Source organism: Eriocheir sinensis, unplaced genomic scaffold (genome assembly GCF_024679095.1).
Source record: "Eriocheir sinensis breed Jianghai 21 unplaced genomic scaffold, ASM2467909v1 Scaffold232, whole genome shotgun sequence".
Classification (NCBI taxonomy): Eukaryota; Metazoa; Arthropoda; class Malacostraca; order Decapoda; family Varunidae; genus Eriocheir; species Eriocheir sinensis.
Window position 1 is genome coordinate 210,652 of NW_026111535.1, and position 27,328 is coordinate 237,979.

At 43.5% G+C, this 27,328-nt stretch overlaps 1 long non-coding RNA gene across 2 annotated transcripts in view; it reads left to right on the forward strand.

Annotated features, from left to right (window-relative positions):
• Positions 1–680: 680 nt before the first annotated feature.
• LOC126991046 (uncharacterized) overlaps positions 681–27,328 on the forward strand; it is a 28,707-nt gene continuing 2,059 nt past the window's right edge. The window contains exons 1-7 of one of the 2 annotated variants that reach the window (XR_007745066.1): positions 681–938; positions 1,195–1,280; positions 8,750–8,876; positions 9,395–9,566; positions 10,617–10,698; positions 15,330–15,421; positions 15,822–16,220. This is a non-coding gene — a long non-coding RNA (uncharacterized LOC126991046). Of the gene's footprint in view, positions 939–1,194; positions 1,281–8,749; positions 8,877–9,394; positions 9,567–10,616; positions 10,699–15,329; positions 15,422–15,821; positions 16,221–27,328 lie in introns of those variants that run through there. The other variant, XR_007745067.1, reaches the window with a different exon arrangement.

Genomic DNA, 27,328 nt, shown 5'->3' on the forward strand with positions numbered 1-27,328 from the left:
AAATTTTTCTTCACCAACGTTGTAGTGCGAGAATGGAATAAGCTCCCATCATCAGTGGTCCAGTGTAACACGATTGACTCCTTCAAAAATAAGCTCGACCGTCACTTCCTTCAACTTAATATCAACTAGAGTAGAAATGCAACGTTTTGGAGTCTTCTGATTAATGTAAAATCACTTAGGTTTAAGGACAGACCACCAAGTCTGGACCATGGGGTCTGTGTGGTCTGATTTTCTATGTAAATCTATGTAAATCTCTCTCTCTCTCTCTCTCTCTCTCTCTCTCTCTCTCTCTCTCTCTCTCTCTCTCTCTCTCTCTCTCTCTCTCTCTCTCTCTCTCTCAAAATAAGTTTGTAGTTGTATTAGTCAAGGTTAGACAAGGTCATATCAATTGGCTATAATAATATTGAAGACGACTCTTGTTTGTTTCGGGAAGGAGAGAGTATAGAGGACGCTGGGACAAAGTGTTTCCCTCAAGTTGATGTTTACAAGTTGATAAAAGTCAAGAGACGAGCAATACTTATCAAAATAAATAAAATGAAACACAAATTAGCCCCCAAAAAACACTAATGACGTTTTATTCATAATTTTGCGCCATTAGAGCGAATGCCGGGAAATCCAATATCCCCTTAAAACACATGAAAACACTTTTGTAAGACAATTCAAACCCGTAAAAACAGTAACCACATTTTCATCAAGTATTCTCCGCCATTAAAACACAATTAAAAAAATAAATAAGGAAATAACACTATGCAGGTCAAAGAAGAAGAAGAGGAAGACAAGATGGCCGCCGACCTCTGCCCCAGCCGAGCCAGTCCACACTTTTTTCGCCATTCCAAGCCTTGTGGAGGGTGTGAGGTCTGTTAGGAAGTGACAATCGTTCTCTCAGCCTTTCGACACCACAAGCAGCCGCCGGGAACCCTGCTGGACATACGGGGAAGGTGATCAAGGCTGTGTGTGTGTTGGCAAGTGTTATTATTGTGTGGGGTGGGTGAGGTGATGCGTCCCCTGATGTATGCCCCCACACACACGGGTAGTATTTTCACACAGTTGTAGTGACCGCTGCCACACTCTGCCGTTGGTATCTGTGAGGGCTGAAGGCTACCAGGACAAAATAAGATATCTTTCCTTTCCTTTGTGTTACTGTTTTCCTTTGTTTTGTCTTTCTTTCCTTAATATTTGTTTACTGTATTTCAGGTCCCTGCCTCCCTGATGCCTGGGGGCAGACTCCTGGCTGGTGGCTGTCCTCCTCACACCTCCTGCCTCCACATGTCTTCTCAAAGGTACTAATTCTTGGGATAATACTCACAAAGCGTAGCCTCCTGCCTGGCAGTCCAGCCGCTGCTGCAAGAAATACCTCCTTGCAGAAATGTCGCATATACTTTTGGGGGTCCAGGGGAAGCGCAGCCCACAGAGTTATATACATAGAGGGTTCCCAGAGCCTGGACTTTGAAGCAATTGGCGGCCATCTTAAGGTGACGGATGGCGAGACAGAAATCTAACATGACATAGTTATGTCTGCTATTATCAGGTTAGCAGCGCCTCGGCGATCCTCTGTCAGATAGACTTGTTATTTTCTTGTCCATTTTTTACCCCTGAGTATTGTTACATTGGTACATGTCATATACCATCTGAATCGAATAGATGTGCTGAATTTGAAACCGTAAATGAAACTCTAATGCAATAAAAAGTATAATGATGACAAGGAGTTGAAGCAAAAAAGGTGAACAAAAATGTTTATACACTATTTTTCTCATTATTTTATTGTGGGTGTTTACCTGAGTGCAATATATTTGTGACCATGATATGCAGCAATGTCTCATCAACACAATGATCGGCTCAGTTTTCCAAAATATCATAATGGTGGCTCGCTAATAGTGGTTAAGTGTGAACATGTGGAACCATGGAAAGGTCGCCAATCCGTCACAGTATGGCGGCCGACCACAGAGTAACAGGCAGGAACAGTGGCCTCACCTCTCACCGTGGCGAGAGAATGGAGTTGAACCCTCTAGTATATAACTCTGTGGCGCAGCCCCCTCTGGTTAGGAGGGGGGCAAAGGCCCCTGTTAGAGGTTAGGTTATGTAAAGTTGTGTTGTAATAGTTTAAATCTGCTCTCCCACCAAAACCCCTGATTTCCCACTCGTCCCCCAAGTTGAACCTCTCTGCAAACAAGTATGTGGCTGCGGCAGAAGGTGCACAAAAGGCATTGAAAAGTCAGTCATTTAGTCATTTCCAGAGAAAAATAGTCTCCATGATAAACAGCAGCATATTTTGTCCAGAAATAAGCAGTCAGCATCTCAAAACTAATAGATAGGCTTCCCTCTCGTGAATATTCCCCGGTATTTGTTCTGGCTTACCATTATTTTTAAGCAGTGTTAACCCAGCAGCTGTGGCGATCATGTTTCTCAAAGACCCCTCTCAGTGAATTAATGACAAAAAATCATCACGCACACAAACCATTATATTATATGTATCAATGCATTGGTGATCAAACGCATACGTATATATTATGGGGGTTTATGTCATGGGAAGAATTTTGCCCGTCGCTGGTACGCGGTAAAGCCACCTATTTGGCCCGTCGCTGCTACCAGGTTAATTGTAGGAGGAAACAGCTGTTGAAACCCTTGCTGTCATAATACACTAAATGCTTTCAACACATTTAGTCTTGATCAACACTGCCGTGGGTGATGTGTCTATTGTGGGCTGTTTTTTGAAGGTGCGTGACTTGGTTTTGTTGATCTTCTTAAATCATTTCTCATGACTGGGTTTTTGACATGTTGGCTGTGAGAATATGACACTTGTAACTAACTAATGCGGCCTCAGAGATGAAATTGTGGAGCCAAACTAGACACCTAACTTAGCCCTTATAAGTTTTCGTTTCTGTGCTCATTTGTAAAGTCGTGTCTCGCTGGCTTGAGTCAGATTTTTATCACGCCAAAATATTTTGTTTCTTAGGTATTTGCCTCCCTAAACCTTGCATTTATCATTATGCATAGTATAGCAATGACTTTGTTATTTGTTGTAGTTTTTATGAATCATTAAAAATAATATTAATGCCTCAGAGCATTTATGGACATGGAATAAAGTGTGCTTAAACAATTTTTTCCTTAGCTTATGTTCCTGCCTCCATAAATAAACATTTTGTAAGCCAACTTTTCAAGACAGTAGAAGCATTGATAACAGCAGAATCTCATCAGGATCCTTATGCTTCCTTCACATTTCCAGTACCACAATTAGCACCATGAATCATTTGTGGGAAATTGAAAGGCCTCCGTGCCATTATGTACTTAAAAAAATATATGATACTGACAGTAAAGAGAATAAAATAAGAATTACTCTCCATCCAATCAGGGTATTGCACTGTATAACACTGTTATCACTATTGTGTGGTCGGCCGTATGGCCGCGACCAGCACCACAATGGTTTACAGCCCACAGCAGCCAGACGCACCATCTGACTCATGAGTGAGGGAGACAAAAACTGCCTTTCTTTATGCCTCGCCGCGCTGGTGGAGAGGGCTGCTAATTATTTAATTTGGGAGAGTGAGGAAACTTACACTCAACCAAAAAATGATGCCATTGCACAGTGGGCCAGCATGTGGACAAAATTCTAATTTTGACTTTTCCCAATCACTCTAAAAGTCATAAAAATAAAAAATACACATGTCCGAGACAAAGGAATGCTATGTTACAGGTAGCATGCCATTCAACTCATATACAGGTTGAAACATGATCCAACGTGTGCTGTGGAAAGGGGACGGCTTTCGCCAGCAAAGACTAGTCATTGTTTCTTTAGCTACTGTTCGTGACAGGGTGTTGTTGGCATTATCCATTCTTTAACACTTCTTTTAGGTGCACATTTACATATGCTGAGGTGCTTGTTTAATATAAGTGGGTTCTATAAGTGGGTTATAAATATTCTGAGAAAAAAATATTGAGAAGTTAAAATATTGTCATGTATGTAAAGGTTCTTTAGAGGGGACAAAAAATTGCAAAGCTTTGCAAAGATTGTCACTGGTGTCAAATGTTAGGCAGTTCTGTCGTAAATAATATCACAAGATATTTTTTGCTACTGGCTGTGACTTTTACATAGTACATAGAGAACAGTTGGTGACGTCTGTGTTTCATGCCGTGCCACGCGGGCGCTGCGCCAAGTAAAAAAAAAAAAAAAAAAAAAAAGTCACCCTCTACCTTTATTTTTCTGTTACACGCTAAAAAAAAACTAAATGTTACGTTTAAAAACATTAATATGATATTTTCTTTTTCAGATATCCAATATTTTCTAGAACAGAAATGAGTATTGATAATGAATATCTATTTAATGAATAAATAAAGACTGGGTATGTACATAGTTTCATTGATGGAAAATTACATGGTTTCTTACCTGGAAAGATCAAAGACATTGTAAGTGATAACACTATAGCAGAAAATGTTGTGACTAACTTTCTTAAGGATTTGAAAATCAGGTGTAAACGAGCTAGCAGAAACCTAAATTATATGTTGAGTAGGAACAAAGACTGGCTGGCCACCAAAGTGTATCAAAGCACACCTGATGAAACACGTGCAAAATGCCGAGGAAGACCCAGGCCTGAAAGTTTTCAAGACTCGTCAGAAAAAAACAAAGAGAAGAAAAACTGAAGAGCTCACAAACACAACTCCCCAGAGGCTTGTATTTTCAACATCCAGAGTTCTCAGAATGCATGGACAGCCACAGTTGGCGAAGTCGTTAGCCCAAGTTAACTTTGAAAGCCCATCAACTTCATCATATAACACTGAATGGTCCTTTTCTCCAAGTGAAGCACTGTCATTGATCTTAGACCGTGGTCTTTCAAAGAGAAGCTACCAAAATCTGAGAAACAGTGCACTGGAAAAGAAATAAAAAATCTTTCCCTCCTACAACAATGTTCGATTGGCCAAAGAAGACTGCTTACCTTCTCCTCCCAAAGAATGGCTAGTTACTGACGGTTCTGCTGAAGTTACCTTGCAAGACCTTTTGGACCATACAACAAGGAGAATATTTGAGCGAGTTGGGGTCAATCACGAGGTTAATGAATATAGGTTAATTTGCAAGATGGGACTTGATGGCACAACTGGCCTGAGCATTTACAAGCAGATACGGAGTGATAACCAAGAACAAAATGTTGTGTCTGAATCCTGTTTCTTTGTCACTTGTTTGGTGCCTCTACAACTTAGTGGAGAAACAGAAGCTAATGAGAAAGTCCTTGTATGGAAGAATAATAAACCTTCATCACCATTTTATTGTAGACCTACACGATTCAAGTTTGTCAAGGAAACCTCAGAAGTTTTAGTTGAGGAAGATAAATACCTAAAAGAAGCAATATGTCAACTTAGACCAACACAAATAAATAATGGCGCAAGTGTCATTCATGAGGTGAACTTGACAATGATTGATGGAAAAGTGGCATCCTCTTTATCACTCGCCAACTCAGTGCAATGTTGTCCTCTGTGCGGGGCATCTCCAAAGCAAATGAATGACATAGAAAATGTCTCAGAGCGGTCTATGTCCAAGGATGGAATGACATGGATTATCAACTTTACATACCTGGATAAGAACTATGGAATGCTGCTTACATCTATCCTACAAGTTACCTGTAAAGAAATGGCAAGGAAGAACACAAGAAGAAAAGGAAGCAGTTCAAAAGCAGAAATCTAAAATACAGAAAGCCTTTCGTTGTCAAACAGGATTAGTTGTCGACATGCCAAAACAATCTGGCTCTGGTACATCAAATGATGGAAATACTGCAAGAAGATTTTTCCAACTTGTTGAAATATCAAGTGGAATCCTCGGACTCAAAGTCGAATTACTGAAGAACTTGCACATTATCTTGTGTACTCTATCATCTGGACTCGATATCAACATTCATTCATTCATTCATTTCATGGACGCCTGCTCCTAGGAGCTCCCACCAGGGGATGTACACGCCAGAAGAGCTTCCATCTTTCTCTATCCAGACACTCCCTCCTTGCCTGCTCAAAGTTTCTCAAAGATCTTTCCCCCCTCTCCCTAACGTACTCTTGCACCCTATCCCTCCATTTCACTGGAGGTCGTCCTCTAGCATTCCCTCCCTCTATCTCACTCACATACACCCTTCTGGTCATCTTACTCTCCTCCATTCGCTCCATGTGGCCAAACCACTTTAAAGTCTGTCGCTCACTTCTTCCACCACTCCACACTTCTTCCCTTCACCCCTGTGACACATTCCAAAATGTTCATACACACTTTCATTACTCATTCCATCCATTCTACTCACACCATATGCACTCCTCAAATAACTCATTTCCACTGCCTGCACTCTAGACCTCTGACTTTCATTCCAGGCCCACATTTCACTTGCATATGTGAGGGTTGGTACTATTATTGTATTTCTCAAATCCCTCTTTACCTCCATGCTCACACTTCTGCCATTCATGATTCGTCCCAAAGACCCTACCACCCTTCTTCCTTGCAATGCCCTTTCTCTTATCTCTCCCTCCATGCTTACACATAACTGATCCAAGGTACTTAAACTCATTGACCTCCTCCATTTCTTCACCATTCAAAATTATTTTGCATTCTTTTTCACATTCAATTCCCACTCTATATGGGCATACAAAATCTACAACCTCACTTCTACTTCGCTCACAAACCATCACTTTACTTTTGTTGACATTTACTTTCAGCTTTCTCCTGTTACAGACACTATCAAAAACACTGACCAAATTTTGTAGGTCACTTTCATTTTCTGCAATGAGCACCGTGTCATCAGCAAAGAGTATCGAATTCAGTACCCACTTCCTTCCCTCATCGAACAGTCTTACTCCAACTTCTCCGACTTTGGCCTTAATTCCTCTAATAACACCATCCATATAAATATTGAATAACCATGGTGACACCCTTGTCTTAGGCCCACTTTTATCTCAAAATGTTCACGTGTTTCTCCGGTAATTTTGACACATGCAGATGCATCCTCATAGAAAGACTTTGTTGCATTAAGCAGTTTTCCTCCCACACCATAAATCTTTAAAACATCCCACAATGCAATCCAATCGACTCTGTCATAAGCTTTTTCCAAATCCATGAAGGCAGCGTATAATTTCTTTCCTTTTGCTATTATTTTTTCTACTACCATCCTAAAGGCAAATATCTGATCCACACATCCCCTTCCCTTCCTGAAGCCTCCTTTTTCTTCACTGATTTTCTCTTCTGTAAGTCTTTGCACCATATCCATCACACACTCATCACCCACTTTAGCATTCATATCTCCCATCATAATAAGTTTCCTTTCTTTCTCAAAACTCTTCAAACATGCATTCACCTTCTCCCAAAAAGCTTCCCTTTCTCTCAGTCCTTTTTTACTTTTCACATTTACTGGTGCATAAATACACACCCATGCATACTTTTCTAAACCTACTTTTCCTTTCATCCACACAACTCCTGATCCCTTCCAACCATAATCAGTCACACCATTCTACACTCTTTCAGACATCACAATAGCACATCCTTCCTTACGCCTGCCTCTATACTTCTCATCTATCCCCGTCCATACAACCCCCCCAGGCACACCCTCCCACGTACCCTCTCTACCGTCACTCACACCAGTTCCTCGAATATGTGTTTCACTCACTCCCAACACATCCACTCTACCATTTACAAAATTTTCAATCATCACCCTCCTCTTTTCCTCACCACCTAAACCATTCACATTTATAGACACCAGTCTCATACATTCCTTTCTCTTCTGCCGCCCTCTAGCCATCGCTCCTGCCTCTAAAAACTCGATAAAAGTATTAGAGGCCACCAATCAGTCAACATTGCAGCATTCAAGTCCTTCTGCATCAATACTGCTGAAATATATGTGGAAGAGTACAACTGGTATTACATGCCCCAAAGCTTGCATAGGATCCTTATTCATGGAGCTTCAGTAATAGAACAGTTTAACCTACCAATTGGACTTTATTCCGAAGAAGCACAAGAAGCAAAGAATAAAGACTTCAAAAAGTTCAGAGAGTCATTTTGCCGTAAGGTATCTCGTAAAAAAACAAATGAGGACTTAATGCGAAGGCTATTTTGCTCATCAGATCCCCTAATAACCTCAATGAGAAATAAAATGTGGAGCGTACACAAGAAAGGTCTACCAGCTGAAACACCAAATCAAGCTCCTTGTTACAGATCCTGAGACATCATCTGGAGAGCATAAACCATAATTCTAGACATGCAATATGACTGATTAGCAGCCTTCCTGTATTTAATATACCCGTAGTTAATTTTATCTACAGCTACATGAAAAGTTACTTTATTTGATTTAGAAACCTATTTAGAGGAAGTATTTATATTATAAATCTTACATCTCTTATTGTATAATATGCAAAATGTGGTGAAACGATTATATACCTTGAGTTCCCATTAATTCACGTTAATTACGTTTAATGGATTGAAAAGCTTACTAGATTTATATGTTCGGAATCAATTACTGATACTTACTTTGAGATAATTTTTTCATTTATTATCAGTGAAAAAGCATATTTGGACAAAATAAACATTTTCTGCAGTGGAAATATTTTTGTCCCTTAATCACCCATTCTGGCCCACTGCATTGGCATGAAGATATCAACCAATCACCAATCAGTGGGGCCTTACGCTAGGGGGGGCAAGGCTCATTAGTTGATCTCTCAGGTATTTCTTACCTCTTTTTTTTACTGTCTTTTCCTTTGTTTGTGTTTTCTCTCCTTGATTGCTTTCCTTTCATTTCAGGTCTTTTTGGTGGTCGGGCTGTGAGTCTCCCAGCCTTGCCGATGGAAGACTCTCCTCCCTGGCCTTCCTCCTCCTTCAGGTCTTCCAGCTGGTCTCCTCCCGTGTACCTCCACAACTCCTCTGGAAGGTATGTGTGTTCTGGTCTATCATCATCACAGGGGCTTCGTGGTGCAGTGGTTAGCACACTCGGCTCACAACCGGGTTCGATTCCTGGGCGGAGCGGAAAAATTTGGGCGCCTTTTCTGATACCCTACGTCCCTGTCAACCCAACAGTGAATGGTTACCAGGTATTAATCGTGGGTTGTGTCCCGTCTCCTGGGGTCTGTTCCCTTCTATAATTCCTTCCCCTCCTGTCTCTCCGGCATATGACCACAGATGTTGCGCCCACTAAACCAAACTTTCCAACTTTCCATTATCATCATTGTTAAGCATTGGGAATTCTTGGAAGTAGCTGTTCAAACCTCTAGGATATTTAGTTTTTCCACCTTTTTTTATAATTGTAGTTGTGTTAGTTTCCAAGTTTTTACAGCATCAAGGCCAACTCCTTCCTCACCACATACTCTTAGCCTTCCCTATAACCTTTACCCTTAGGTAGTCACTTTAGATCCAGGTTATTTTTTTCATCCGTTACTTCTCACTCAACAGGTGGAGAGGGAGGAGTGCGGACAATAACGCTGCCTGCTCAGTGTGGGCCCCAAACACCTAAATGCCAAGGAAGAGAACATGAAGGTGACGGCAATGAGAGAGGAGGAGGCAGAGGACGAGGGAATGATTTAAATGCTGCGGAAGAGAGCTGTCTGGGAACTGGCTTGAAGAGGTTGTCCTCCCTCACCTCCAGTCCTTCTATCCTTCATGTATTATAAAGAGCAGAGCAATTCTTGTCTAAACCCTGTGATAGAATAAATCTTTGAAGGTTAGGACAGACAAGGGAGGTTATGTTCTCAGCTAATATTTCCTTTGTCCTGTTTCCCTGTTAGTTTTAAGGGTCAGGGTGGCTGGGTGGAGCACTGGCCTCCCCCTCCTCCTCCTTGCCCTCATGCTAAACCTTTACACACACACACACACACACACTCACACACACACACACACACACACACACACACACACACACACACACACACACACACACACACACACACACACACACACACACACACACACACACACACACACACACACACCCACACACACACACACACACACACACACACACACACACACACACACACACACACACACACACACACACACACACACACACACACACACACACACACACACACACACACACACACACACACACACACACACACACACACACACACACACACACACACACACACACACACACACACACACACACACACACACACACACACACACACACACACACACACACACACACACACACACACACACACACACACACACACACACACACACACACACACACACACACACACACACACACACACACACACACACACACACACACACACACACACACACACACACACACACACACACACACACACACACACACACACACACACACACACACACACACACACACACACACACACACACACACACACACACACACACACACACACACACACACACACACACACACACACACACACACACACACACACACACACACACACACACACACACACACACACACACACACACACACACACACACACACACACACACACACACACACACACACACACACACACACACACACACACACACACACACACACACACACACACACAGAACATTAAAATTCTTGCAGGAATTTATTATTCTCCAAAAGAATCCATGTTTATACAGTTCTAATTCCTAAATGAATTTGCAGAGATAAGAAGAAGAAGAGGAAGAGGAGGAAGAAGAAGAACAAGAGGAGGAGGAGGATGAAGGGGGAACACAGGAAACAATTGGTGAGTGTTGTTAACTTCATCAGTAATTCCTTGTTCATCTTCCTCTGGCAGTAATTTTCATCCTAGAGTTGTTTCTTTTGTGTTAAATTCTTGGTCTTCTTTTTTTCCATTCCCAGCTGAGTCTCCTTGATGTTAGTTCCCAGCACACACCTCGTAGCAGTTTGGTGGTTTGTACAATTCCTAAAAATATTTTCACAACAGATATCAACAGTTTCATTGAGAGGAATATTTGTAAATAGGGATTTTACATCAAATGATGCCATGATACAATTTTGTAAGTAGACTTGCAGGTTTTTTGCGTGAATGAAAGTGTCTTTACAGCTTGCACGCACAGATGACTTGACTTTTGGACCAGAGTCCATGCTCAGAGATATGCCGCGCACCATGCCATCATTAGGATGCAAGAGGCATTAACTTAGAGGCAGTGACTTGCTACATCTTTTTCTCCACTCACTGGTGTGAGGGAAGGAGGGTCTCCCTCCCTCCAGGGGCTTGAGTTTGCATGGTCTTGAACAACTCAGCCTGAACTTTAGCCACATCCTGGTGTTTTCGCCCATTTTTTCTGGATTACGTAACAGCTGGAAGACATCCAGGAGGCAGCAGTCTCTGATCTTTACATTGCTGGACACAAAAATAAGGAAACTTTCAAGCTAAAAGGACTGAACAGTGAGAAACTTGACCCACTGATTTAAGGCCGGCTGAAAGTGGACACTCAACAACCAGGGAAAAAAAAACTACAGAAGCAGGAACGTGTTAGGACGATAGATGGCTTGATGTCACTCCTCACCTTAGAACCAGGAAACTGAGAGAAAAAACCCACACTCTCCCTGGTGATGTGTCGCTCCGTACAGGGCAAGAAACTGCAACGTGACCTTGGCTGCAGGTGTTATGGCGCGCAGAAGAAGCCACTGATAAGTGACCTCCAAAGGAAGAGGAGGCTTCATTATGCCCAGCTATGTAAAGATCAGATTGTTTTGCCTCCTTAATGTTTTCCATCCCTTATGTAATCCAGCAACAGTGGAGGGAAACACAAGGAGGATATGGGGGAAATTTCAGAATGAACTGTTCAAGGCAATACACACTGTCAACCCCCACAGGAGGGAGGGAGGGAGAACTTCTTTCCCTCACACCAGTGCAGATGTAAGTCACTGCCAGACACACACTCCTGCCTTGTAATGATGGTATGGGAGTTAGATATAAAGTTGCACGGCATATCTCCATGTGCGGGCTCTGGCGCAGAAGTCATCCGTGCAAGCTGTACAGGAATAGACATGAATATAGGAGTGTAAGTAGATAAGTATCTGTGGGTGAATGTACAACAGCCATGTGCACTACGCGTCCTCACACTAGGGGCTGTATTAATGATAATAATAAGTTGTGGGGATGTTGTCTGTCCTTGGTATGGTACACACAAAACTGTTCATAACTCTTGTCTAAGCACCAACAGGGGCTCTCCAAACATTGCAACAATACAGCTGGAGAATCCTTCATCCAGAATTCAGAAATCCAAAAGTTTTTTGAATGCTGATATGATGCGTTATTTTTTATTTATTTATTTTTTATTTTCTCTATATACATATTTTTTTAGCCACCTCACAGTGGGGACACAGACTATATGGAGGCCGTCAAGCGTGTACTTCCCTCCAAGAAGGGACCACAGACCCTTGCCGGGTGATGGCTCATGGAGGGGAGGGATGGATGCCGATAGACTACTCTGTCCCCTGACGTCAGCCTAGCCGACCAAGTTAGTCTCGACGAGGACTGGCGAATCTCTTTGTACAGGTCAAAGACGTGAGCGTGGGTTCCCTTTGTTCGCTGCAAGACAAGAGTGCTCAAAGTGGAAAACAATGGGAATAGAGTCTCAGTTATGGCTGCCACCTTGAGCTTAAAAATATAAGGAATGCAACATCCCATTCTCCAATACAGAATGAATCCATGTTTTAAGGAACAGGTGGCAACCCTAAAATTTCTCTGGCCTGCCATGACTGACAGATGCTGGTGAAGGCAGGAGGAAGGGGGAGGGACGTTATGACGCGTATTTTACACATATTTCAGGGCAACCCTTGACAAACATAATTTTATGTACTGGTTTTGTGGTTTGCTGAAAAAATGCACTCACTACAGTTTTAAAATACTGAACTTTATCTGCTTGACCATACAGATAGACAAATACATAACAAATGGCATACCTAGAGTTAGGTTTAGTTAGTTTGAATTTATTGGGCACGCAGTGTGGGCACCGGAAATACTTAACGCAGGACGGGACGTGGCAGTGGCAGTCCACTATGCGTGTTTCAGTGCTGAGAGAAATACCTCCTGGCAGAAATAAGTTGCTCTGACGTTCAATAATCATGCATACTGGGGAATACACAGCAGGGAAAACATTCATTTGCCTGTTTTTGTTGTAGTTTGTCCTCTTGTGATGTTGGTGACCACTGAGTGAAATGTAGAAACAGTAAGCAAGTTGAGCCTCTGCACGATATTTTGCGGCGGCGGCGGCGGCAGGTGCACAACGGGCATTGAAATGTCAACCATTTAGTGATGGCTGGCTGCGGGTGACCCAGGATTTTTTAGGGGGTGGTGCGTGTGTATTAGGAATGTTTGTTTGTTTGTTTGTGGTGAGTGGTGGTTGAGATGGAGGTGGTGGTGGTGGTGACGTCATTTAGTTCTGGTGCGCCATCTCTTCTATGGAGGCTTTGGTGTAATGGCGCGGGTACTTCCCTCATGAACACTGGTGCCACGCCTCCCAGGCCATGGCCTGTTAAGCATTACAAGGAACAGTACTTCCCTCATGAACACTGGTGCCACGCCTCCCAGGCCATGGCCCGTTAAGCATTACAAAGAACAGTACTTCCCTCATGAACACTGGTGCCACGCCTCCCAGGCCATGGCCTGTTAAGCATTACAAAGAACAGTACTTCCCTCATGAACACTGGTGCCACGCCTCCCAGGCCATGGCCCGTTAAGCATTACAAAGAACAGTACTTCCCTCATGAACACTGGTGCCACGCCTCCCAGGCCATGGCCCGTTAAGCATTACAAAGAACAGTACTTCCCTCATGAACACTGGTGCCACGCCTCCCAGGCCATGGCCTCTTAAGCATTACAAAGAACAGTACTTCCCTCATGAACACTGGTGCCACGCCTCCCAGGCCATGGCCTGTTAAGCATTACAAAGAACAGTACTTCCCTCATGAACACTGGTGCCACGCCTCCCAGGCCATGGCCTCTTAAGCATTACAAAGAACAGTAAACTTGTTATGCATAAGATATTTATGCACCAATAAGGAAAACATGGCACACATAATTTACAGTGTTCCTAAAAAGATGTTGCCACGTGTTATTGGCTTTCACTTTAGTTCTTGGGTGGAAGGTATTTTCACATTTATTTTTTTAGAATGTTCTGAGAAGGAATACAAGTAAAAATAAACAAATTTCTTAAAAAGAATAAAAACTAAGCCAGTGGTGAGCGGCAGCACTTGACAGTGACCCAGCCTGACCCGGCAGAGCTTCGGATGCCAGTTCTCAAAAAAGCTGCCACATACTTTTGACATTTACTTTAGTTTTGAGGGGGACAAGTACTTTCACAACTATAAATATAATATAATGTGAAGGAATAACAGTAAAAATAAGCCAGTTTTTAATAAGAAAATATAATACATTAAATCACTTGATCGTGAGTGTCTACCCGGCCTGAACCCGTCACATGTGCAGCGTGCCACTTTGCATCCCTGGCCCAGACACCACGGCAGCTCAGCCTCTGTATTATAGTAGGATACATCCAGTGAAGCAAAGCAATACACACACACACACACACACACACACACACACACACACACACACACACACAGAGGCAGTATTGCAGGCTTAGGAAACGTGGCAGCAGTGTTCACTCCACCAAAGCCGCCAGATAAAAGATGTCACCATAATACCTATTCTACCGACACAATAAATTCAGAACTAGTAGTGGGGGAAAAGTTGCTGCTAAATGAGTCTTTTTAATGGGGAGGAACTAATTACAAGCTTTTGGTTATTACTGCAACTTGTTTCCAGTGTCTAATTAAACATTAAATCAGTAATATAAATGTCTGGATATTGCCCTGAGTCTCAACAACTTGTTTGGGATAAAGGCTCGTAGTATAAGACATTTCCCCGCCCAAGAACACATACTTGACAAGGCTTTCCTAGGAGTTGTGGGCATTTCCAGGGGTAGTTTTGTGACCCTGGTGGGAGTGTGACCCTTCTTCTGTACCATGAACCTGAAGAAACACAGATTTGAAAAGGCTTTCCTAGGAGTTGTGGTCATTTCCAGGGGTAGTTTTATGACCCTGGTGGTAGTTTGACCCTTCTTTTGTACCATGAATCTAAAGAAACACAGATTTGAAAAGGCTTTCCTAGGAGTTGTGGGCATTTCCAGGGGTAGTTTTATAACCCTGGTGGTAGTTTGACCCTTCCATGAATCTAAAGAAACACTCATTGGAGCCTGACTGACCCACTCTTTGACCTTTAGAAATAGCTGATGTGATTAGCCGAAGTGTCTTATAATGCCAACCAGTTTCCTTCCTTTCTCTTTTTCTGCTGTCCTTTCCTTTGGTTTTCTTTCTTTCCCTAATATTTTTTTTATTTTTCAGGTCCCTGCTTTCCCCTGACGGTGGTGGTCTCCTTGCTCCCGGGTGGTTGTCTTCACATTTTTCTGCCTCCGCCTCCACAGGGCTTCCCAAGGGTATTTGTTCTGGCTTATCATTATTCCTAAGGGTCTTAGTTGTAGGAGGAAATATCTATTGAAACCACTGCTCTTGTCATACACTTGATGTTTTAACCCCTCCACTGCGATTGTCAGGGATTTTGCCTTCACTGATAGCCTGATAACCTATACTCCCACGTTTTTCTCTGGCTCTGTGGTGGATAGTGGAGTGTTTCCCATGTGGTATTGGTGTGCTGGACATCCACTCCCAAGGTGCAGAACTCTACATTTTTCTTCATTGAATTGTAGCAGACACTTTTTGCTCCAATCCTGTAGCTTGGTGAGGTCTTCTTGGAGGAAATCCACAGTCAAAGGGTTAATGGGCTCTTGCAAAACTAATGTGACCATGGAGACCATCATAGTTTATTTATCTCCACAGGTTCCCCAAACACCACGACAGGCCAGCTGAGAAACAGAGCCTGGAGACACCCTCTTCCTCGGGGACCTTTCCTCATGGCACCCTAACCTCCCTCCAAGAGACTCCCTCCCCACCCAACAACCCATCCCTCCCTCCTCCCCTCAGTGCCAGGCACATTCTCCCCTCCCAAAGTCTCCCGTCCCATCCCAACAACCCATCCATATTCTTCACTTGGTGGGCAATGCTTGGCTGCTTGCCTTCTGAGACCTTCCTCATGTACTTGGCAATATAGCCGTAGTGTTAAGGGAGAAAATTTTGATTAAACAGTGTGTGAGCTCAAAAGGTGAAACTAGCCAGCAAGGGATGATCCCTGTGGTGCGTCAAGAGACACGAAGAGGTGTACTACTGGCAAAAGTGTAGTAAGCACGTTTACAAAGGGAAAGAAAAACTAACTCTAGGAGTTATATACAGGCCACCCAACCTTAACAGGCAGGACACGAGTATATTACTACAGGAGATTGGCAGGGCGAGTATGAGTAGAAATGTCTGCGTAATGGGGGACTTTAATTATAGGAATATAGACTGGGAAGATCTAGTGGGTGACCTGGAAGCCGAGGACTTTCTTGAAGTTATACAAGATAATTTCCTTAAGCAGGTAGTTACTGAGCCTACCAGAGGAGATAACATATTAGACTTAGTCCTAACCAATAATGGGAACTTGCTACATGTGAGTTGGAGGTGGGGAGAGTTAGAAATAGTGATCACAGAACGGTTCGTTTTAGGTTAGACTGTGCGTTAACCCGTGATCCAAACCCTGTGTTAGTGACAGATTTTAGAAGAGCATACTACGAGGTTCTTCGAAGACATCTTGAAGGGGTTAACTTGGATAATTTAGGGATTCATGAGGGCCAGAACTGCGGATTGAGAGCCAGGAGAACCAGGTAGAAATGTCTTACAATAATTTAGTTAGAGTAATAGTAGAGGGGCAAGAACAGCATATACCACAGCGAACACTTAGAAAAGAAAACAATGATCCTAAGTGGATGACTCGTGGACTAAATCACGAGATTGGGTTAAAGAAGAGAGTTTATCAGAAAATAAAGAATGGGGAAACACATCTCAGGGGCCGGTACGTCGAACTATCTAGATTAGTTAAGAAAACACCAGGATAGCACAAAAGAACTATGAGATCAAAGTAGCAAATGAGGAGAAAAGTAATCCTAAGGGCTTCTTTCAGATGTATAGAACAAAACACGGGAGAAAATTGGACCGCTGAAAACAAACACAGGGAGCTAGTAGAAAATTACGAAAATATGAGCACATTGTTGAACGACTACTTCCTTTCAGTATTCACACAGGAGGATCGAACGACTATACCGGAAAGAGTTCAGGTGTACGAGGGCGGGGATGGCGATAAATTGAGGGATATAATCATTACCAGGCAAGTAGTTCAGGATGAGATAGATAAGCTTAAGAAGAACAAGTCGCCAGGTCCTGACGGGATATTTCCGAGGGTATTAAAGGAGCTAGGTGATATAATCAGTGACCCACTAACCGACATCTTTAAGATGTCGGTAAATACTAGCTATGTGCCGAGCCTATGGAAAGTAGCTAATGTGACGCCGATTTTCAAAAGGGGGACAGGTCAGTTGCTTCAAACTATCGCCCAATTAGCTTAACATCGGTTATAGGGAAGATGCTGGAGTCCATAATAGCCAGGAACATTCGGGAGCATTTAGAGAAACATAGCTTAATTCACGACTCGCAGCATGGGTTCACAAAAGGTAGGTCATGCCTCACCAATCTCTTGTCCTTCTACAATAAAGTATTTGAGGCGGTTGACAGAGATGAAAATTATGATGTAATCTATCTTGATTTTAGTAAAGCGTTTGACAAAGTTCCTCACCAACGACTGTTGCTTAAATTACAGGCTCACGGAGTAGAGGGTAAAGTTTTGAACTGGGTCAAGGCGTGGCTTAGCAATAGGAAGCAAAGAGTGCAAATCAATGGTAAAATATCTGACTGGGGATGTGTTACGAGTGGGGTCCCACAAGGTTCGGTATTAGGTCCACTTTTGTTTATTATTTATATCAATGACTTAGACACAGGAATTAGTAGTGATGTTAGTAAATTTGCAGATGATACGAAGATCGGTAGAGTAATTGAGTCGGATCAGGACGCTAGTATTCTCCAAGGTGAACTCAACAGATTATATGATCGGATAAATGGCAGATGGAGTTCAATGTAGGGAAGTGCAGTATTCTGAGTGTAGGTAGGAACAACCCTCACATAACTATTGCTTAAATGACACTCTCATAAGTAGGTCTAAAAGCGAGAGGGATTTAGGGTCTTAGTGAGCTCTGATCTCCGTCCAAGGGCACAATGCATTCAAGCTAGAAATCGAGCTAATAGGGTACTGGGATTTATTTCAAGGAGCGTAAGCAACAGAAGCCCAGTCTTCCTCAAACTATATTTAGCATTAGTTAGACCTCATCTTGACTATGCGGTTCAGTTCTGGTCACCCTACTATAGAATGGATATCAAAATGTTAGAATCGGTGCAGAGGAGGATGACTAAGATGATTCAGGGGTTGAGAAACTTGCCATACGAGGAAAGACTCAAACAGTTAAACTTGCATTCTCTAGAAAGGCGAAGGGTGCGTGGAGACATGATCGAGGTTTATAAATGGATGAAGGGCTTTAATAAGGGAGACATTCATAAGGTTTTGTTGGTAAGAGAACCGGGTAGGACACGAAGTAACGGGTTTAAACTGGATAAATTCAGATTCAACAGGGACATAGGCAAAAATTGGTTTACTAACAGGGTGGTGGATGAGTGGAATAGGCTTAGCAGTCATGTGGTGAGTGCCAATACAATTGTCACATTCAAAAATAGACTAGATAAATTCATGGACAGCGATAATAGGTGGGGTTAGATACACGGGAGCTTAGGGTCAAAGGAGCTGCCTCGTACAGGCCTACCGGCCTCTTGCAGACTCCTGCGTTCTTATGTTCTTATGTTCTTATGTTCTCTGTGTTCGTACAGGCCTCCCAACACGGAGCTTGATCTCTGTAGGAAGCCTCGTGGTGACCACGACACACACAAAGGACCTCAAATCATCTGTATTGTTCTTAATTATATCTCCTTATGGGTCTGGCAAGGACCCTCAGTGTACACAAAGGTTAACTGATAAGGTGTGTACAACTATGCACAACTTTATTACAACAAAAGAACAGAAAACTCCACCACACACACGCAAACTGACCTAGCGCGTCTCCGTGCACCTACAGAACCTAATCTGACCTGGCTACACTAACGATACACGGTACACTTAGCTTGGTGCGGAGGAAGGATGAGATGACGTGCAGCTGGCCCTCCTGCTGAGGCTCTTCAAATCCATACATTATTATATAATATATATATATATATATATATATATAGATATATATATATATATATATATATATATATATATATATATATATATATATATATATATATATATATATATGCATGTTTATCAATTACCTTGAATCTCTTCCAAGTGGCTGGGTCCATTTGTTTCCCCTCATGAAACACGAGTTCAGAGTCACTCTTGATGGCTGCTGTTTCATGATCCATCCCTTCAGCAGCCATATTCTTCACTTGGTGGGCAGTGCTTGGCCACTTGCCTTCTGTGACCTTCCTCATGTACGTACTTGGCAATGAAGCCATAGTTCTTCATGATACACATTTCCCTGTGTGTGAGACCACCAGAGGGCTTGTTTTTTTTCCTCCCGACTCTATCTCTCAGAGTTGATCTTGGTTTGCAGATGCACAGCTGTTCAGCCTTTACTTGAAAGGCTCTTGCTTTTTATTTTGGTTTTTGAAGTCAGCCTTCTCACTGTTGTATAAGAATTCATTCTCCTTATACCAATCCACAAGATCTTTCTCTTCTTCAGCTCCAAGTGTGAGAGCTGCGGCTGAACTTCTTTGTTTCCTGTGAACCTGCTCCTTGTGTCTTGTTGCTGTATGTTCTCCTCCCTTCAAATGAGTCCTGAAGGGGAAGAAATCCATATTGGGATTTTTTTTCTACAGCAAAGGAAACGGCTCAAGGGCAAAAAAAGGAGATAGTAATGAAAGAAAGTCCACAACTCACTGCCCCAATAGAAAAGCGTTCAGAGGGGTGGCCAAAAGAGAGGTCAATTTCGGGAGGAGAGGTCCTGATAACCTCCTCTTGAAAGAGTTCAAGTCATAGGCAGGAGGAAATACAGATTAAGGAAGATTGTTCAATGGATTACCAGTGTGAGGGATGAAAGAGTGACGATGCTGGTTAACTCGTGCGTAAGGGGTTTGGACAGTAAAGGGATGAGCTTGAGTAGAAAGTCGAGTGTGGTGAGGGCGTGGGAGGGGGAGGCATGCAGTTAGCAAGTTCAGAAGAGCGGTCAGCCACATATTCCCCTCCCAGAGTCTCCCGTCCCATCCCAACAACCCATCCCTCCCTCCTCCCCTCAGTGCCACCCACAATCTCCCCTCCCAGAGTCTCCCGTCCCATCCCAACAACCCATCCCTCCCTCCTCCTCAGTGCCAGCCACATATCCCCCTCCCAGAGTCTCCCGTCCCATCCCAACAACCCATCCCTCCCTCCTCCACTCAGTGCCAGCCACATTCTCCCCTCCCAGAGTCTCCCGTCCCATCCCAACAACCCATCCCTCCCTCCTCCCCTCAGTGCCAGCCACATTCTCCCCTCCCAGAGTTTCCCGTCCCATCCCAACAACCCATCCCTCCCTCCTCTCCTCTGCAGTCCACCTCCAGTCAGCCTGATCATCCCTGGGGAGCCTGACTGCTCCATCATCTTCAGTCACCCAGGATGTGAAGAACAAACTACAGGTGAGACCAAAAGTTGAGCCTCGGCTAAAATTATCCTGAAATGACATCCCCTAATCTTTGACAACACTCAGCTGTCACCTTCTTCAGCACTAAACATCCTTAACTGGAAACTTCACATCTCTCACTAAATCAGCTTCCTTGAGGTTGGGCGTTCTGTATCGTCTCCGCCAGTTCCACTCCCTTACACAGTTGCTATCCATATACAGGGGCCTTGTCTGCCCTCATATGGAGTATGGATCTCATGTGTGGGGAGGCTCCACTCACACAGCTCTCTTGGACAGAGTGGAGTCTAAGGCTCTTCGTCTCATCTACTCCCCTCTCACTGATAGTCTTCTACCTCTTAAATTCTGCCGTCATGTTGCTTTTCTATCTTCTATCAATATTTTCATGCTGACTGCTCTTCTGAACTTGCTAACTGCATGCCTCCCCCCATCCTATGGCCCCACTCCACTCGACTTTCTACTCTAGCTCATCCGTTTACTGTCCAAACCAGCATCTTCATTCTTTCATCCCTCACGCTGGTAAACTCTGGAACAATCTTCCTTCATCTGTATTTCCTCCTGCCTATGACTTGAACTCTTTCAAGAGGAGGGTATCAGGACACCTCTTCTCTCGAAATTGACCTCTCTTGGCCACTTCTCTGAATGCTTTTCTATAGGAGCAGTGAGTTGCAGGCTTTCTTTCACTATTGTTTCCTTTTTTTTTGCCCTTGAGCTCACACACACACACACACACACACACACACACACACACACACACACACACACACACACACACACACACACACACACACACACACACACACACACACACACACACACACACACACACACACACACACACACACACACACACACACACACACACACACACACACACACACTGTTCATTACTTTTACTGTCTTCTGCTTTCCGTACACACCATTTCCCATGTTAAAATATTTTAAAGAGAAAAAGATATGTAAGTGTTGTTGGGTGATCAAAAATATGGAAAGCTTGTGCCCTAGAGCAGGGGTCGGCAACCTCCAACCCACGGGCCAGAGACGGAACTCATGGTCCGTCACCCTGCTTGATATGTGTATAACAATCTGGCCCGCAACTTTGTGTAATGAGGAGCAGAAGGCAAGGTACCGCACCTCTTCTTCCGTGAACTTGAACTCCCTTCTCTCAAATACATTAAGCATGTAAAACGCATCGTTGCCATGTTTGGTAATGTTGTGAACAACTCTTTTCAAAAATGAAATATACAAAGTCTCACATACACTCCCAGCTGAGTGACCACCTCATCAGTCAATCCAGACATTGAGTCACTTCTCCGTGGCACCAACCATCCCACTAATATGATAAAACTGTTGTCTGCACTCTGATGTGCATGGTTTTTAATAAATTTCTTGTAATCTAGCCACTGTGTGCCTGATAATTATCTATAAAGTTTTTGTACAGTCACTTTTGGGTTCTCCTTGGCACTCCAGTGCACCTAGAAGCTGTCTCTGGCCCTGCCTGGCACTGTGAAGCTTGCCAACCCCTGCCCTAGAGGATTGTGTGTGTGTGTGTGTGTGTGTGTGTGTGTGTGTGTGTGTGTGTGTGTGAGAGAGAGAAGGTTTTCAGGAGTAGACTAACCATAGTTTTTGTATATAGTGAGATAATCTACTCAACCAAGATGGTTCATAATGGAAGACTAATGCAATAGAGTGTCACTGACTGCTATATGTAAGTGCCAAGTGATATAGGGTATTAATATAGCTGTGACGTTTAGTGTAACATGGTGTGAAGGGTGTGGCCGGATGGTATGTGGGCTCTGGTGTGGCTGGGTGCGCTATGTGGTTTGATGTTCTTGGCTGTGATGGGGGATGTGGTGTGATGTGTGGTGTGCTAGGATCTATTATGAGGTGTGGTGTGATGTTGCTGGTGTGGTGTGGCTCATCATGATCTGATATGGGGTGTGGTGTGGCTTGACTGGGTGGTGTAGATATGGGGTGTGGTGTGGCTGGGTGTGATGCAGTGTGGTGTGGTTTATCACGGTCTGATATGGGGTGTGGTGTGGCCTGACTGGGTGGTGTAGATATGGGGTGTGGTGTGGCTGGGTGTGATTTATCATGGTCTGATATGGGGTGTGGTGTGGCTTGACTGGGTGGTGTAGATATGGGGTGTGGTGTGGCTGGGTGTGATTTATCATGGTCTGATATGGGGTGTGGTGTGGCTGGGTGTGATTTATCATGGTCTGATATGGGGTGTGGTGTGGCTTGACTGGGTGGTGTAGATATGGGGTGTGGTGTGGCTGGGTGTGGTTTATCATGGTCTGATATGGGGTGTGGTGTTATCATGGTGTAGATTTGGGGTGTGGTGTGGCTGGGTGTGATTTATCATGGTCTGATATGGGGTGTGGTGTGGCTTGACTGGGTGGTGTAGATATGGGGTGTGGTGTGGCTGGGTGTGATATGCAGTGTGGTGTGGCTTGGCGGGGTGGTGTAGATATGGGGTGTGGTGTGGCTGGGTGTGATGCAGTGTGGTGTGGTTTATCACGGTCTGATATGGGGTGTGGTGTGGCCTGACTGGGTGGTGTAGATATGGGGTGTGGTGTGGCTGGGTGTGATGCAGTGTGGTGTGGTTTATCACGGTCTGATATGGGGTGTGGTGTGGCTGGGTGTGATATGCAGTGTGGTGTGGTTTATCACGGTCTGATATGGGGTGTGGTGTGGCTTGACTGGGTGGTGTAGATATGGGGTGTGGTGTGGCTGGGTGTGATATGCAGTGTGGTGTGGTTTATCACGGTCTGATATGGGGTGTGGTGTGGCTTGGCTGGGTGGTGTAGATATGGGGTGTGGTGTGGCTGGGTGTGGCAGGTCTGATGTGGGGTGTGGTGTTTAGCATGGCTGGATCTGATGGGTGGTGTGGTGTGGCTAGGGCATTAACCCGGTGGTAGCTGCGGGGATCATGGTTCCTAAAGGCCGCTCCCTCTAAGCGAGAATAATGAGAAAAAATCATCACTCACACAAACCATTTCATAATATGTGTCAATGCATTTGTGATCAGTTTACGCATCATCTATTTAGGGGGATTTATATCATGGCAAAAATTTGGCCCATCGCTGGTACGTGGTAAAGCCACAAATTTGTCCCGTTGCTGCTACCGGGTTAATAGATAGCAAAGGCACAGCTGCTGGCCATGTAGCTGTGCCCTGGTATGGCGTTAAGCCTCATCCACCTGATTTGGTTTGTCCGGGCTTTGTTTACAATGTTATTTATATTTTTATCAAAGTAAGTGATGACGTATGTATGTATGTATGTATATAACTAGAATGTCAACAATCCCTCCGCTTATTCTTTTGATTTGTTCCACTTTGCATCGCTTTTTAGGTCCTCCTTGATACTTCTTCACACTTAGTTACTCAGTCATAGTTAAAATTTGGCTTCTGCCATGTGCAGATCAGGATGGGACAAACCAAATCAGGGGAGAGACTCAGCACCACACTGGGACCACCAGGTAGACATGGCCACCTCAAACAGGCAGGCAGGGTGAAGCTCCCTTAGATACACTCACCAAAAACTTCTCCAACACTGTAAGCATCCCAGCCATTCTGAGATACACAGACCAACAATTGTGAGACACTTCTCCCTGTGTAGAACGTGTTAGCCCTGTGTACTCATACTCAATGAAGGAGTGAGGTGCCAGTGACTCAGGATCACATGTGCACTGATGAGCCTTGACGCTTGATCTAGATAATGCATTGCTCATATTCTGTGCTGGAAATATATCGTTGACGTAAGCGTACTATAATAATTGGTTGGGGTGATAATTCTTCACCACAAGGGTGGTTGTTCATATGCAAGATGCCATTCTGGTGCTAACTAACTCAGTTCTGAGTCACTGACAATAGGTCATCAATGCATTACATAAATTATTGACAATCATTATGAGACTGTGGTGTGGATACAATTATTATGTAAGCCACTCCACTCAGGACATTGATCGCTATTCTTGGACTCTTCCGACTCTCACATCAGTTATTCTTAAATGCCAAAAAAAGGCAAAATGTGTTCTCAGGAGCAATTCTTGAGTTAATGGTACAGAGTCTTGTCAGACTCCCACCAGGGTCAAGATACCACCCATGGAAAAGCCCACAACTCCTACTAAAGCCATGATGAATGTGTGTGTGCTTGGGGACCATTGTCAGGCAGTTTAAATGCTGTGGCTGACCTCATTCTTATTCAGTTGAGGGAATGATAGTGCCAGGTGGTAGTTTAGAAGCATAATTGCCAGTAAAAGTATACAGAATTATATGCCAGAATTAATACGTAAACCACATACTGCATCATTATGGTTACATATATACAATATATGAGGATGGGAAGTATTTATTTGGTAATGAGTGCATGCACCCCTATGGTAATTACACTGTTAAGTCTGCTTTGAGGCCTGTCACTAGTGGAGCCTGTGGCCACATATCTGCAGACCCATTCATCGTGCTATGTTAGAGATGGACACACCAATTGGCTGTGCTATTTGGCGATAACTGAGGCCTTCACCATTAAAGATAATGATGACTTTGCGCCAGTCTTGTGGGGTTTGCATTGACACTAATTTCATCATGAATTAGGCTGGTATACTCTTTCGCTTCTCACATCAGCTATTTCTAAAGGTCAAAGAGGGAATCAGTCAGGTTCCAGTGAGTGTTCTTTAGGTTCATGCTACTGAAGAAGGGTCAAACTAGCACCAGGGTCACAAAACTACCCCTGGAAATGTTCAAAACTCCCACGAAAGCCTTACCAAATCTGTGTTTTCAGGTTCATGATACAGAGGAAGGATCAGACTACCACCAGGGTCACACAACTACCCCTGGAAATAAACAAAACCCCCATGAAAGCCTTGCCAAATGTGTGTTTTTAGTTCATGGTAGAGAATAAGGATGAAACAACTATAGTATAACCATTTCAAATAGTCCTTTTGGGCGTTTGATTCAGATTCCCTTCCTCTCCTATGTTATCTATAGGTAACATATGAGAGGGAAAAATAGGTGTTGGGACTGTGTGGCAGAGCAGAGGGAGGAAAGGACCCAAGGAAGTCAATGCCCAAATGAACTATTTGAAATGGTTTGACTGTAGGCCCTTCCAGGCAGACGTCGCAACCCACGGTGGCATTAGGGACTGATATGTATGGGCATAGCTGGGCACGATAACATAAAACCTTATTCCCGATAACCGATAACTGATAATGAAAAACCTTATCGGTGATAATCGATATTCGTTAACTGGAGACACAAATATAGGCGATAACCGATAACTGATACCCGATATAAATCCACAATTCCGATACTAGCTAGCGATAAGTCCGATAGGTGAAAATGATACTATATTGGTATTTCAGATAGAAAAACATAGATGAATTCAAAATTTCATTATCTGTATTTTTGAAAACTGACAAAACCTGAAAACCACACGTTGACACGGACGGTAATACTAGAAACGCCTGAACCGGTGTTGTTATTTGGCGTCCCCACCGTCAAAAGCTGGCGCTTTTGTTTACAAACACTGGTCTCTCGTGAACTGCGCATGCTCAGACCAGCAAGCCTGTACAGTCTCACAAAGCTTTTTAACCGTAATTAAAAGTTGCTGGAAGGCTGAATTGGACATACAGAACCACTACCACCATCCTCGCTGTTTCTAGAACGACACTCTGTACAAGTTGTATTTAGATGTACAGAGTGTCGTTTTAGAAACAGCGAGGATGGTGGTACTGTATGTCTGATTCAGCTTTCCAGCAACTCTTAATGAGTTAAAAAGCTTTGTGAGACTGTACAGTTCTACGCTTACTGGTCAGAGCATGTGCGGTTCATGAGAGACCAGTGTTTGTAAACAAAAGCGCCAGCTTTTGACGATGGGACACCAAATAACACAACACAAGGTGCCTTCAATACCATGGCATGCTCACAAACGAATATGGAATATCAAATTTGAGGCAGTGAATAATCATTATTTGGGCAAAGCTAAATTATTTTTGTCTTTGATATATTGATTTTTGAGTAACAAAAAAATAACCGAGTATTTTAATGTTGATGATCTAAGTATGAAATATCTTCACCGAAGATATTTCATACCCCGAAGATTTTTCATACAACACCGGGTCACGCATGCGCAGTAGGAAGACATGATTTTTTTTCTGAGAGGCGGAAAAAGTAGCGATTATCGCTAGTTTGGTTACAAAAGTAACGAAGATACCGATATATATTTAAATAAGTAGCGGAAGGTCGATAACCCGATTTTGTTATCAGCGATAAAGTATCGCGATAACTCATCTTGATAACGCCCAGCTATGTGTATGGGACTGTGCATTGTGGTTCACTGAGGGTTTTCGTGACTCCCTACTATCACACCGACACTTTTCCCTCCCCTGTAAACCTGAATTTGCTTCATTGTGTTATCTTGGAATGGTGTGGTGTCGCTGGCAGACACAGATACCATGGAAAGAGCTTTTGCCCAGGGGAGAATCAAGGCGCACAGGTTTATCCATGGCCTTAAAAGATCTCCCTTGTAACCACCTTATTGTATGGCAGGTTGGACCAATCCTAAAGGACTCAGACGGCAGTGAACACATAAAACTCCAAACGTGTGATGTAAGTGTTTTGCCTAAACGAACAACACCGAGGATACTGAGACTATCGC